The sequence below is a fragment of the Cucurbita pepo genome, chromosome 6 (genome assembly GCF_057944985.1).
Source record: "Cucurbita pepo subsp. pepo isolate OVF chromosome 6, ASM5794498v1, whole genome shotgun sequence".
In the NCBI taxonomy this organism is placed as follows: Eukaryota; Viridiplantae; Streptophyta; class Magnoliopsida; order Cucurbitales; family Cucurbitaceae; genus Cucurbita; species Cucurbita pepo.
In genome coordinates this window covers 10,743,724-10,756,607 of record NC_141803.1, presented here as the reverse complement: position 1 = coordinate 10,756,607, position 12,884 = coordinate 10,743,724, and positions in this window count along the sequence as shown.

Sequence of the window (12,884 nt, the reverse complement as noted above, 5' to 3'; positions counted from 1 at the left end):
TCGATAGGGGGTCACTTACTGAGTATTCTATAAATACTCAAGCTTCGTGCTACTTTACTTTTACAGATAAGGGCAAGGCACCCAGATGACGACGACGGCGACATCGTACATCTCGGGACCGTGGCACATGCATAGGATAGTTGTTTGGTTTTTTTCCATTTCGTAGTCTAGGCTAAATTCAGTTTGCATCATTAGCATAGGTTAGTATAGGTTGAAATATTTTTGCATAATAAGCTAGAATAAAACATTCATTTGGTTTTTGTTTTTCCTTTATTTTCAATAATGTTCTGTTCTTTTTCCTTGTAATCATTTTTTTTTCACGAGGTAATAAAAGGTGAGAGTAAGTCGCATTTAAGAATAGGGCTCATTTATTGTATATTCCGCATTTCAAGGTGTAGTAATGACCTTAGATTAAATAGGTAAAATATTAGGGTCGTTACACCAAGACTTTAAAACTATTTATGCATCCTTTCTTGTGAAAAAAAATTGGATGATTATGATGTATTTTATAAATTTTTATTTAAGAAAAGTAAGGTTTGTATTCCTAATGCAATATAAGAGAGTTGAATTTCAGAGAAACACATGGGGTGCCTTAATGAGATATTTTAGGATAAATAAAACTTATAATATGTTGCATAAACATTTCTTCTGGCCGAAGATGAAACACGATCTTCATAAGTTTTGTACCCAATATTTTAAATGCAAAGAAGCTAAATCTAGATCAGAACAAAATGGATTGTATACTTCTTTGAATGTACCTAACAAACTTTTGACAAATATATCTATAAATTTTGTTCTTGGTTTAGCGCACACTAAACATGGTAAAGATAGTATTTTTGTTGTTGTTGAGAAATTTAGTAAAATGACTCATTTTATTGATTGCAACCAAACCGATGATGCAAATTATGTTAGTGATAGGAATGTTAAATTTTTAAGCAACTTTTGAAAAGTATTGTGGGGTAAATTGGGTATCAAATTATTGTTTTCAATTGCATATCATCCTCAAATCGATGGACAAACTGAGGTGGTTTACAGAACATTAGTATTATTGATTAGGGCTATTATTTTTAAGAATATTAAGTCTCGAGACGAATGTTTGCCATTTGTAGAGTTTGCATATAATAGAGCAATTCATATTACCACTCATTATTCTCCTCTCCAAGTTGTTTATGGATTTAATCCACTTACACCTCTTGATTTGCTTCTTATTCCTTCTATTATTTTTGTGAGTGAAGTAACCACAAGAAAGGCAGATTTGATCAAAACATTGCACAAAAAGGTGAGGAGAGAATTGAGAAACAAAACTTCAAAGTTGCTTCAACAATTAACAAAGGACGAAAGAAAATCATTTTTCAACCTGGTGATTGCGTTTGGATACATTTTTACAAGGAACGATTTCCATCTCAAAGGAAGACAAAGTTACATCCAAGAGGGGATGACCCCATCAAGTCGTTGAGAAAATTAATAACAATGAATATAAAATTGATTTTCCCAGAGAATTTTCAATACATTCTACTTTCAATGTTGCTGACCAGAGTTCTTTTGATGTAGGTGATGATTTTTCTAATTCAAGGATGAATCCTTTTTAAGAGAGGGGAGATATTAAGAATCTGTTCCAAATGTTTCAGCTGAACCTATTACACGATCCAAGATCAAGAAAATTCAACAAGCATTCATTCTTCATCTACAAAATCGGATCGGTTCGGTTCAACCATCATTTCAGGTGTTACAAGTTGATTCGATTTTGGAAGGATCATTTGAAGCTTCAAAAGTGAATATTTATACGGTTGAATTAGCAGATGAAGTTACAAGCATCTTCATGAGGTGTTAGAAAACTTTAATTATTATTTTTAATTCCATAAAGTTTGTAATGGACAAATTCACTTCGTCTTTTGTGAAGATTTAAGAGGATCGGGACTAAATTACGGGCACTAACTCCTTTAGTTGGGAGACTATAAATAACCACAAATTATTAAGTAAAAATCAGATTTGTGATGAATTAAATTAATCTCTCAAGTTGAGACATTCTGCCTCAGAAATCCGAGCATCATCTTTGCCATTTCTAAGTTTCAAGCAATTCTTGTTGTACATTGCACCCGAGCCATTCAATCCAGTCTTGATCAAGTTCGATTGTGGAGTGACTCAATTTAGAACAAGGTTCCAAATCTTGCTTTTAGATCTTTGATCGTAAGAGGTAATCTAATTCTAGCATTATCTCTTGGTTGATCCGAATTTTGTATAAGGAGGTGTTAGTTTCTTTGATTCAAGGGTTCTTGCTTCAACAAAAGCTTGGTTCGTTGAGCTAAGGATTAGGGTTGCCTTATCAAAGACCAAGTGGAGACAAGCATGTGGTACTTAGGCAACAGAGCGAGCAATCACATGATCGGAGATCGAGCAAAGTTCAAGGAACTTGATGAGAAGTTCATTGGAAACATGAAGCTCTGCAATGAATCAATTGTACCGAGCCAAGGAAAAGGATCTATCTTGTTAAGTGTAAGAATAGTGATCAACATCTATTGACCAAGGTGTATTAGTCTCGGTCAAATTTTAGAAAAAGGTAGCAGAGTGGAGATAGTCGGCTCAACCCTCAAGATATACATCCGAAACGAAGCCCTACTAATGTAGGTAAAACGGTCGCTAAACCGCCCATATAAGATACTATTAAAAGACTATCAACATCTTCTAAAACCATCTATTGGCGTTGGCAGCACGAAAGTATAGAAGAAACCAACAGGTCAGGAGAAAAAAGAATCGAGAAATAAATCCAAGAAGCAACGAGAGGCTGCTTCAATCAGCGAAGTGCAACCTACAGGTCGATGTGTTTCTTCAGACTTATCACCTCAACCAAGGAGGCCTAGAGATTTTAATTTGTCGTCTCAATCAAAGAAACCTATGGAAGAGAGGAGTGGAAGAAAATGCATGTTGCAAAATTAAAATTTCTCCTAAAGAAGACAGAGTTAACCAGGGACAAAGCAAAGTTGAAACTATAGAGAAACATGAGACATTCTCATCAATACCCTAGCAAGGGTTAAAGTTGTAGTCATGCAGGAGTTTCTCAATGAAAAATCTTGAGCAAAGAAGTTATTAACCTACCTAGATAAATTTTAGGATAATTGATATGAACCAAGAGACATCAATCATACAATATACTTTAATGAACATGTGAAAAAAATGTTGTTGAAATTATCAAAAGATAATTCAATTTATGCCATATTGAAGAAGAATGAAACTTCATTGTTATAAATTTTGGGTGGATTACAATTTAGAGTTATTGTATTTAATTAATGTATTTTAAGACTTTTAATTTAATTTGCAATTACATTTATAATTATAGTCATAAAGTATACATAATGGCTAATTATGGTCATAAAGTATGAATGTTACAAACTATTGAAATGCAAAATGGAAGGTCAACGGTTCATTTTGAGGCTTGAAAAATGTAGTAAAAGAAGCGAATGTGCTTTCCTTTATGGCTAAGTTTCTTTGCAATTCAATGTAGTTTATGTTGCATGTAGAATCATTTAAGCTCGACATGATCAACAAGAATTATTCAAGCTAGACATGATCGATCTTACTCTTGAAGTGATTTGAATCTCAAACAAGTGTCTGGGACGAATGTTTATCATTTGTAGGTTAATAGAACATTAGTAGCAATTCTTAGGGTTATTATTCCTAAGAATATTAAGTCTTGGGACGAATGTTTATCATTTGTAGAGTTTGCATACAATAGAGAAATTCATAGTACCACTCATTATTCTCCTCTTGAAGAATCCACTTATGCCTCTTGATTTGCTTCCTATTCCTAATATTATTTTTATTAGTGGAGCAGCCACAAATAAGGCAGATTGGATCAAAACATTGCACAGAGAGGTGAAGGAGAGTAATGAGAAACAAAACTTCAAAGTTGCTTCAACAATTAACAAAGGACGAAAGAAAATCATTTTTCAACCCAATGACTGCGTTTGGATACATTTTTACAAAGAGCGATTCCCATCTCAAAGGAAGACAAAGTTACATCCAAGAGGGGATGACCCTTATCAAGTCGTTGAGAAAATTAATAACAATGAATATAAAATTGATTTTTTCGGAGAATTTTCAGTACATTCTACTTTCAATGTTGCTGACTTGGATCGTTGAACTAAGGATTAGGGTTGCCTTATCAAAGACCAAGTGGAGATCAGCATGTGGTACATAGGCAACAAAGCGAGCAATCACATGACCGGAGATCGAGCAAAGTTCAAGGAACTTGATGAGAAGTTCATTGGAAACATGAAGCTTTGCGATGAATCAATTGTACCGAGCCAAGGAAAAGAATCTATCTTGTTCAGTGTAAGAATAGTGCTCAACATCTATTGACCAAGGTGTATTACATCTCGAGTTTGAAGAGCAATATTATTAGTCTTGGTCAAATGATAGAAGAAGGTAGCAGAGTGGAGATAATCGGCTCGTTCCTCAAGATATACGACTGAAACAAAGCCCTGTTGATATAGGTAAGACGGTCGCAAAACCGCCTATATAAGATACTATTAAAAGACTATCAACATCTTCCGCAAGCATCTATTGGCGTTGGTAGCACGAAAGTAAAGAAGAAACCAACGGGTTAGGAGAAAAAAGAATCTAGAAATAAATCCAAGACGCAACAATAGGCTGCTTCAATCAGCGAAGTGCAACCTACAAGTTGATATGTTTCTTTAGACTTATCACCTCAACCAAAGAGACCTAGAGGAAGACCACCCGAGCGTAAGAAAAATGAGATTTCAAATTTGTCATCTCAATCAAAGAAACCTAGAGAAGAGAGGAGTGGAAGAAAATGCATGTGGCAAAATTAAAATTTCTCCCGAAGAAGACAAAGTTGACCAGAGACAAAGCAAAGTTGAAACTATAGAGCAACATGCAGACATTCTCACCAGTACCCTAGCAAGGGTCAAAGTTTTAGACATGCAGGAGTTTCTCAAAGTGAAAAATCTTGAGCAAAGTCAAACTGACAGAGGAAAATCTGAGTCAATAAACTTGACTTAGCAAAAGAAGTTATTAACCTAGAGAAATTTTACGATAATTTATATGAACCAAGAAACATCAATCATACAATATACTTAATGAAATGTGAAAAAAATGTTGTTGAAATTATCAAAAGATAATTCAATTTATGCCACATGGAGAAGAATGAAACTTCATTGTTATAAATTTTAGGTGGATTACGATTTAGAGTTATTGTATTTAATTAATGTATTTTAAGACTTTTTATTAAATTTGAAGTTACATTTATAATTATAATCATAAAGTATACATAATGGCTAATTATGGTCATAAGGTATGAATGTTACCAACTATTGAAATGCCAAATGGAAGGTCAACGATTTCATTTTGAAGCTTGAAAAATGTAGTAAAAGAAGCGTATGTGCTTTCCTTTATGGCTAAGTTTCTTTGCAATTCTATGTAGTTTAGGTTGCATGTAGAATCATTTAAGCTTGACATGATCAATCTTGCTTGTGGAGTGATTCGAATCTTAAACAAGTGTTCTTGCTTTGAGATAATTTGATCAACAAGAATCTCAAATTATTTAATTTTAATTAATTAAATGATGTTGTGATGATAACAAACCTACACTTAATTATTAACAATGATTAGTATTTTGAACCGTTCACAATGTGAGGTTGGGAATAATGATTTCAATGCCTCTTTCAATCACTCAAATCAGAGCGAAAACGAGGAAGTTTCAGTCGAGACAAGAAATACGATTTGATGATGTGGCAACAAAATTGATATCATGGACCAATCAAAGTATGACACTTAGATCTTTGGAAAGTAACAAATGGAGGAGTTTTCAATTACTTTTAAATAGAAATAAAATTATTTATAAATCCAATTATAAAAATAAATTGTTACCCACGTTATTTTTATTATTATATTATTGTATTTAAAAAGATATAAATAATAAAAAAGAATTTGAATTTTTATTAATATTTACTTTAAAAAAATAAAATATAAAACACCTCCTCTACCTTTAATTTTTTCTTTCAACTACCAACATTCTGGTCTGCTTTTTATTTCTCTTTGAGAGAGTTGCTGTGTGTTCATACCAAAATCAGACACTTTATCGATTTTATCATGAGCCGTAACAATGATTGAGTTTGAAGTTTATTCAAATTCCCAAGAGCACTTGTGGAATAGAGTAGTCTAGTTTGACCAAACCACTATAAAACAACGGTGTTATATTTTCTAACTCTTTTCTATTTAATTTAGAAATTGTTATTAAGACTTATTTCATGTTCTAAGTTTTTTTTATAAAATTATTTATTTTTATTTCTTGAATTATTTTATTATAGTAATTATCCTCTTCTACTTATTTTTAAAAATCATAATTAAAAAAAATTAATCACGTTTACATAATTTATTATCAAAACTCTATTCACTTTAAATAATTTTATTGTTAAAACTCTATTCACCCTTTATTGTTGCAATCCAACATATCATATTTGACCCTTGTTCATAGGCTAACCCCTGAAATGGGAGGCCTATTGAGATAGCAAACTCGAGCCACTCTCACCCATGCAAATCTAATGATAATTTCGAATAAACAGGAGTTCATGGTTAGCTCAGGATTTAGATCGAGTTACCTAGGTCATCGAATGAAAAGAAAATCAGTCTCAACAGTAAACGACATTATAAAGTGAGAGTGGTTTTCTTCATTGTCCGATCTTATGCAATACTCATTGCATAGGATGCCCCCACTCACATGTCTCCACATGTACAATTTAGTGATCACATTGTTTATATCATATACAAAAGTGAGCCGCATTCATAGTGTCCCCAGAATAAGGTACTCAGCCTTATCCTTATACTATAGATCATTTTGACTATATACTTGAACTTGATCCACTCTTATGTCTCTACATATAGTTGAAGTAATCATACTATACCCAGAGTGTTCTTAGTTTATTGGATTTAGATTAATGATCGTAAAGTTCACTTTATTCAATAACAATCTTTACAGAATAAACAACAATAATAACTTTATTGAAAATAGAATATATTTTTTGTTTACAAACTATGAGTTTTAGAACATAAAACCCAACATATATCTGCCACAACAAAAATACAATCTTTACCATTTTTAGTGTGTAGTAAACTAAGAATAAATTTTATAGATATATTAGTCCAAGGTTTGTTAGGTACATTCAAAGGAGTATAAAATTCGTTTGGTTATGATCTAGATTTAGTTTCTTTGGTTTAAAACATTTGCTACAAAACTTATGAACATCGTGATTCATTTTCGGCCAAAAGAAGTGTTTATGCAACATCTTATAAACTTTATTAATCCTGAGATGTCCCATTAAGGCACCACCGTATGCTTCTCTCAAAAACAAATCTTTTATAGAGCAATTAGGAATACAAAGCATACTTTTCTTAATTAAAAATTTATGAAACACATAATAATCTACCGCTTTTTTTTGCAAGACAAGATGCATAAATAGTTTTGAAGTCCCGGTCATCTGTATATAATTATGTAATAGGCTCAAATCCAAGAATTTTTGTAGTAAGAGAAGTAAAGAGATCGTACCTTTTAGATAACACATGAGATACCATATTATCCTTACCTTGCTTATACTTGATGACATATGAAAATGTTTCAATAAACTCCACCCACTTTGCATGTCTACGGTTTAGTTTTCTTTGACCCTTCACATACTTCAAGTTTTCATGATCAAAGTGGATCACAAATCCTATAGGCCATAAGTAGTGTTGCGGGCACATGCAATATATGAACTACAAACAGTTATCATAGGTAAGGTATTTCAATGTTGCCCCATTTAGTTTTTCACTAAAATACACTAACGGCTTTCCATCTTGAATTAAAACAGCACTTATGACCAAACCACATGCATCACATCCAATTTCAAAAGTTTTATAAAAGCTAGGCAAAACAAATAATGATGCATTGCTTAATTTCTTCCTAAGCAAATTGAATGCATTCTCTTGCATTTCTCCCCATTTAAAAACAACATTCTTTTTCACTAAGTCATTCAATGGTTGAGTTATGGTTCTAAAATCATTTATAAATCTCTTATAGAGATTAGCTAACTCATGAAAACTATGAACTTTAAGTGCACTTTTTGGTGTTGGCAAATCCATAATGAATTTAACTTTGTCTCTATCTAATGCTACTCTACTTTTACCAAGTATGAAGCCAATAGAGTGAACTTTTTCCATGCAAAAACTACCCTAATTAAAATTAAATTTCTCTTTTCGATGTGTAATCAAAACTAATTTAACATGCTCCACATGCTCAAGCAAAATCTTCAAATAAATTATAATATTCATCAATATAAACCACAACATGTTTTCTCAGATATTTTCTCAAAACATTATATATTAAGCGATAGGTGTACTAGGAGCATTAGTTAACCTAGAAGGCATAACAAGCCATTCATACAATCCAAACTTAATATTGAAAGTTGTTTTCCATTTATCTCCTACGTGCATTCTAATTCGATGATATCCAGATTTCAAGATAATTTTTATAAATAGACACGAATCATGCAATAAATCAAGCATATCATCTAACCTAGGAATAGGATGTCGATATTTTACCGTGATTTTGTTGATGATTCTATTATCCATGCATATGCGCCAAGTTTCATCTTTCTTTGGCACCAATAACTCTCGTATAGCACATGGACTCAAACTTTCTCGTACATAGCCCTTTTCCATGAGCTCCTCCACTTGCCTTTGAATTTCTTTTGTCTCGGTTGGATTGACTCGATAAGCTGGCTTATAAGAAATGACAGTCCTTGGAATGAAGTCTATTTTATGTTCAGTACCTCTAATGGGAGGTATTTCTTTATCTTGAAACATGTCTTCAAATTCCTGCAAAAGAGATTGAAAAACACTAGGCAAAGCCAAGTTGTTATAGTTAGAGACCAAAAATCCTTCATTGTACATAAGTACAAAGCTCATTTTTGTGAAAACCTTCTCACCTCTCCAACTGTAACCAAATAACTCTCTCTCTTCCTTTTTTCTTCAATTTCATCTCTTTTTTCATTCTTTTTTTTTTCTCTATTTTTTCACTCAACTATAGTTTTTCTTTTAACTCTTTTTCCTCAAACTTTTTCTTTCTTTCCTCCGACTTTAATTGATCAGTAAATACTTTTGTAGAACTCAAAGGTACAAGAGTGGATTTTCTACCATCTTTTACAAAAGAATACCTTTTCAAATAGCCATCATACATAACCCTCCTTTCAAATTGCCATGGTCGGCCAAGCAATATATCTCCCGCTTGCATTGGTAGCACATCACAAAGAACTTCATCTTTATATTTTCCCAAAGTAAAAGATATTAAAGCTTGGGAAACTACCTTAATTGTTCCACTATTATTGAGCCATTGGAGCTGGTAATGTTTAGGATGATCTTGGGTTGGAATTTGTAACCTTTTGATCAACATGGTACTTACAACATTGGTGCAACTTCCACTATCAATGACAAGACTACAAGCAGTCCCCTTGACGAAACACCGCATGTGGAACAAGTTGTCTCTTTGATCATCAACATCATTCTCCGTAACTTGAGTTTTAATAAGTCTTCTTGTTATAAGTGCAAAATGAATCCCATCTTCCACTTCCTCTTCATTCTTCTGGACTTCTTCAACTAGATCATTGATCTCCCCTCCAGTTTCCTCGTCTTGGTTCATGATTGTACAAACAGTAGTGAAATATGTTTAGGACCTCAGACACTCAACTCACTGATTTTACACTCAGGGACACTCGTGTTTATACACACAAAGGTAGGCTGTTTGGGAAAGTGACTAAATTATGATCAAGGTAAGCTAATATATGGGTAAAACAATTCTGATAGTAGCAAGCTATTCAAGGTAATCGAGATGAGTTAATTATGAAATAGCAACAAAATAAACCAAGAAGTGAACAAACAAATAAAGACACAAAAGAAAGGACGTGATGATTTTAAGAACGATCTAACTCTCCTGTTTACAGAATTCGGGAAATTTAGAAGTTATCTTCAAGCGTAGATTATGAGAAAAAAAAAAATATCAAACACAACAGTTCTAGATTTAGATGGATTAAGAAAAAGATGTGAATCGAAGTTTATTTGATCTTCAAATAAACATGCAAATGATCTAAAAAAAATGATAAAGATAGTCTATTATCACAATCGTAAGAACAAATATGATGAGATTTATTATTTCTTTTTTTTTTTGTTTGTTTCAAGATCTCAACGTGATCTTTAGGAAGAAAATGAGAACAAAGTGAAAAGTTATGAATAATGGCGGAAATGACAGCAAGAAAATAAATGGACAGATTTAAAGAAAAGATAAACAATAGCAGAAATGAAAGATAAAATCAATTCTAGAGCCGGCCACAAAGATGTAAACCTAGGCTCTGATACCAAATTGATAAGGTAACCCTAATCCTCAACCCAACGATCCAAGCTTTTGTTGAAGCAAGAACCCTTGAATCAAAGTAATTAACACCTCCTTATACGAAATTTGGATCAACCAAGAGATAAGGCTAGAATTAGATTACCTCTTATGATCGAAGATCTAGGAGCAAGATTTGAAAACCTTGTTCTAAATTGAGTCACTCCACAATCGAACTTGATCAAGGCTTGATTGAATGGCTCGGGTGCAATTCGACCACAAGAATCGCTTGAAACTTAGAAATGACAAATATGATACTCGAATTTCTAAGGAAAACGTCTCAATTTGAGATCTGGACTACATTCATCCACCAATATGAATTTTACATAACATATTGTGGGTATTTATAGTCTCCCGACAAAAGACGTTTGTGGACGGGATTTATTCCCGATCCCCCTTTAATCTCCACCAAAGAATAAGTCAAATTGACCATTTGACTTTTAAATAATTTATAAAATTAAAAATAGTTCTTTCTACAAATGTTGATGTACTTGAGTTGCAAATGCGATAGGTTTGAAATCAATTAATCTCTCCACACGTAGGTTCAAATTCTGTTGTTGACATATTTTTTTGAATCTTCTTGGCAATAGGTCCATTTGGAACACCGTGATTCTTATCATAACGAGTTTCTGGGTTTTAACTCGGCAAGATTTAAGTTTTTTAGTGAACTTTCGAGGGCCGTAACTTAATCTACAACTCACTAAACAGTATGAAATCAATTCCTAAATCTTCATTGCAACACCATCGTCAAGTTCTATACAGAAATCAAGAGGTGAAGGGCACTATACAAGGTTGGGAAGATCGATTTTCATAGGTGTCGACGCTGGCCAATCTTGTCTTCTTCCCCTACCTCGGGGAAAATGGCAAAGGTATGGGTAGTTTAACACCGATCCAAACCTGATCCTGCCTCATGTTTTCTTTAGTTAAACTCAGTGTAGATAAGTTCTCAAGAAACTCAGAACGGTTCTAAAGCAATACTTAAAGATAGAAATACCAAAGAAAATTTGGAGTAATTCAGATATTGAAAGCTCGAGAATCGAGGACCTGAACGTCAAGGATGAAGTAAGTAGCTAAGCTTGATTTGTCTTAAGAAATAATCAGAGGAATCCTTTGGTTTTCAGTACAAACCATTAGTAAGAATTAATGGGAGATGAAAAAAATAACCAAAAGCCACGAGTTAAGGACTTAAACCGAGTGTTTTTCTTGAGATTCAAGTAACATAAAAAACTCTGTTGTCTATAAAATTTTACAATTGAGCAATATATGACATTTTAATGGTATACATGAAGTTTAGGGGTTTTGGATAGAGATAAGTAGCTAAACTACATAATGATGCAAAATGACCGAAATGCCCCTATGACGGTTACCTTTGGCTCAAGACCCAAGTAACCTCTAAATACCATTAAATTTTATATTCGGTCTATTTCATGATAATCAAGGATTATGTAAAGTTTCAAAGTAATTGAAACACGTTTAGAGGCTAAATTTCTTTAAGATATTTCAAACTTCTAATACCGTCCAAATGACTGAAGGATCTAACGAAGATCTATTGATAAGGACATAAAGATTGATTTGAGGTTTCAACAAGTTTGAATGAGGTCAATAAGCTAAACAAAGAAAATAGGTTAAATGATCAAAATACTTCTGTAATGAGCTTAAGAAGTTTTCTAAGACCTAAGAAACTTAAGTATGACCTTAAGAATGATTATAATCTCAAAGGTTCTAAAACATTTTAGGGTTAGGAGGGTTATAAGTAAAAGCTTAATAGGAAAGGATAAGATTATCCCTAATTACCCCTAACCAAATTTAAGATCCTTCTAGAACTTTCATGGGACATGTTATGACTTCACGATACTCTGAATGGCTCATGCATATTACTATGATGAGTTCATAATTTATGTAATTTGAGTAGGGCTTAAGAAAAGGAAAGGCTAACACAAGCCTTATATCAATTTTGACAAGAAGAATGCTAGGTACCACACAAGAATAAAGAACAAAGGTCCTCGAACTTAGATACTCAAGAAACCCTTAAACCTTCCATGTGGAGCATATTCATGACTCAGACTATATTTCTTGAAATATAAGAAGCCTTGGATGTAGGTTTTTATATTCCATCGTTTGGAATGTAAAAAGTATGATTAAGACTATGCCACATGGAATGTATGAACTGTAGGGTATAGGTATTCAGACTATGTCGCTTAGTATGTAAGAAGCTTTGGGCATAGACTTTCAAATTGCGTCGCTTGGAACACAAGAAACCTTAGAAGTAGGTTTCAGATTACATCGCTTGGAGCGTAAGAAACCTTAAATATAGGCTTCGAACTGTATCACAAGAAATGTATGAAGCCCTGGATACATGTTCAGACTATGCCTCTTAGAACGCATGAAACCTTGGACGTAGTGTAACGACCCTAAATTTTCATATACTCAGAGTCGCTACTAACGTCTCATG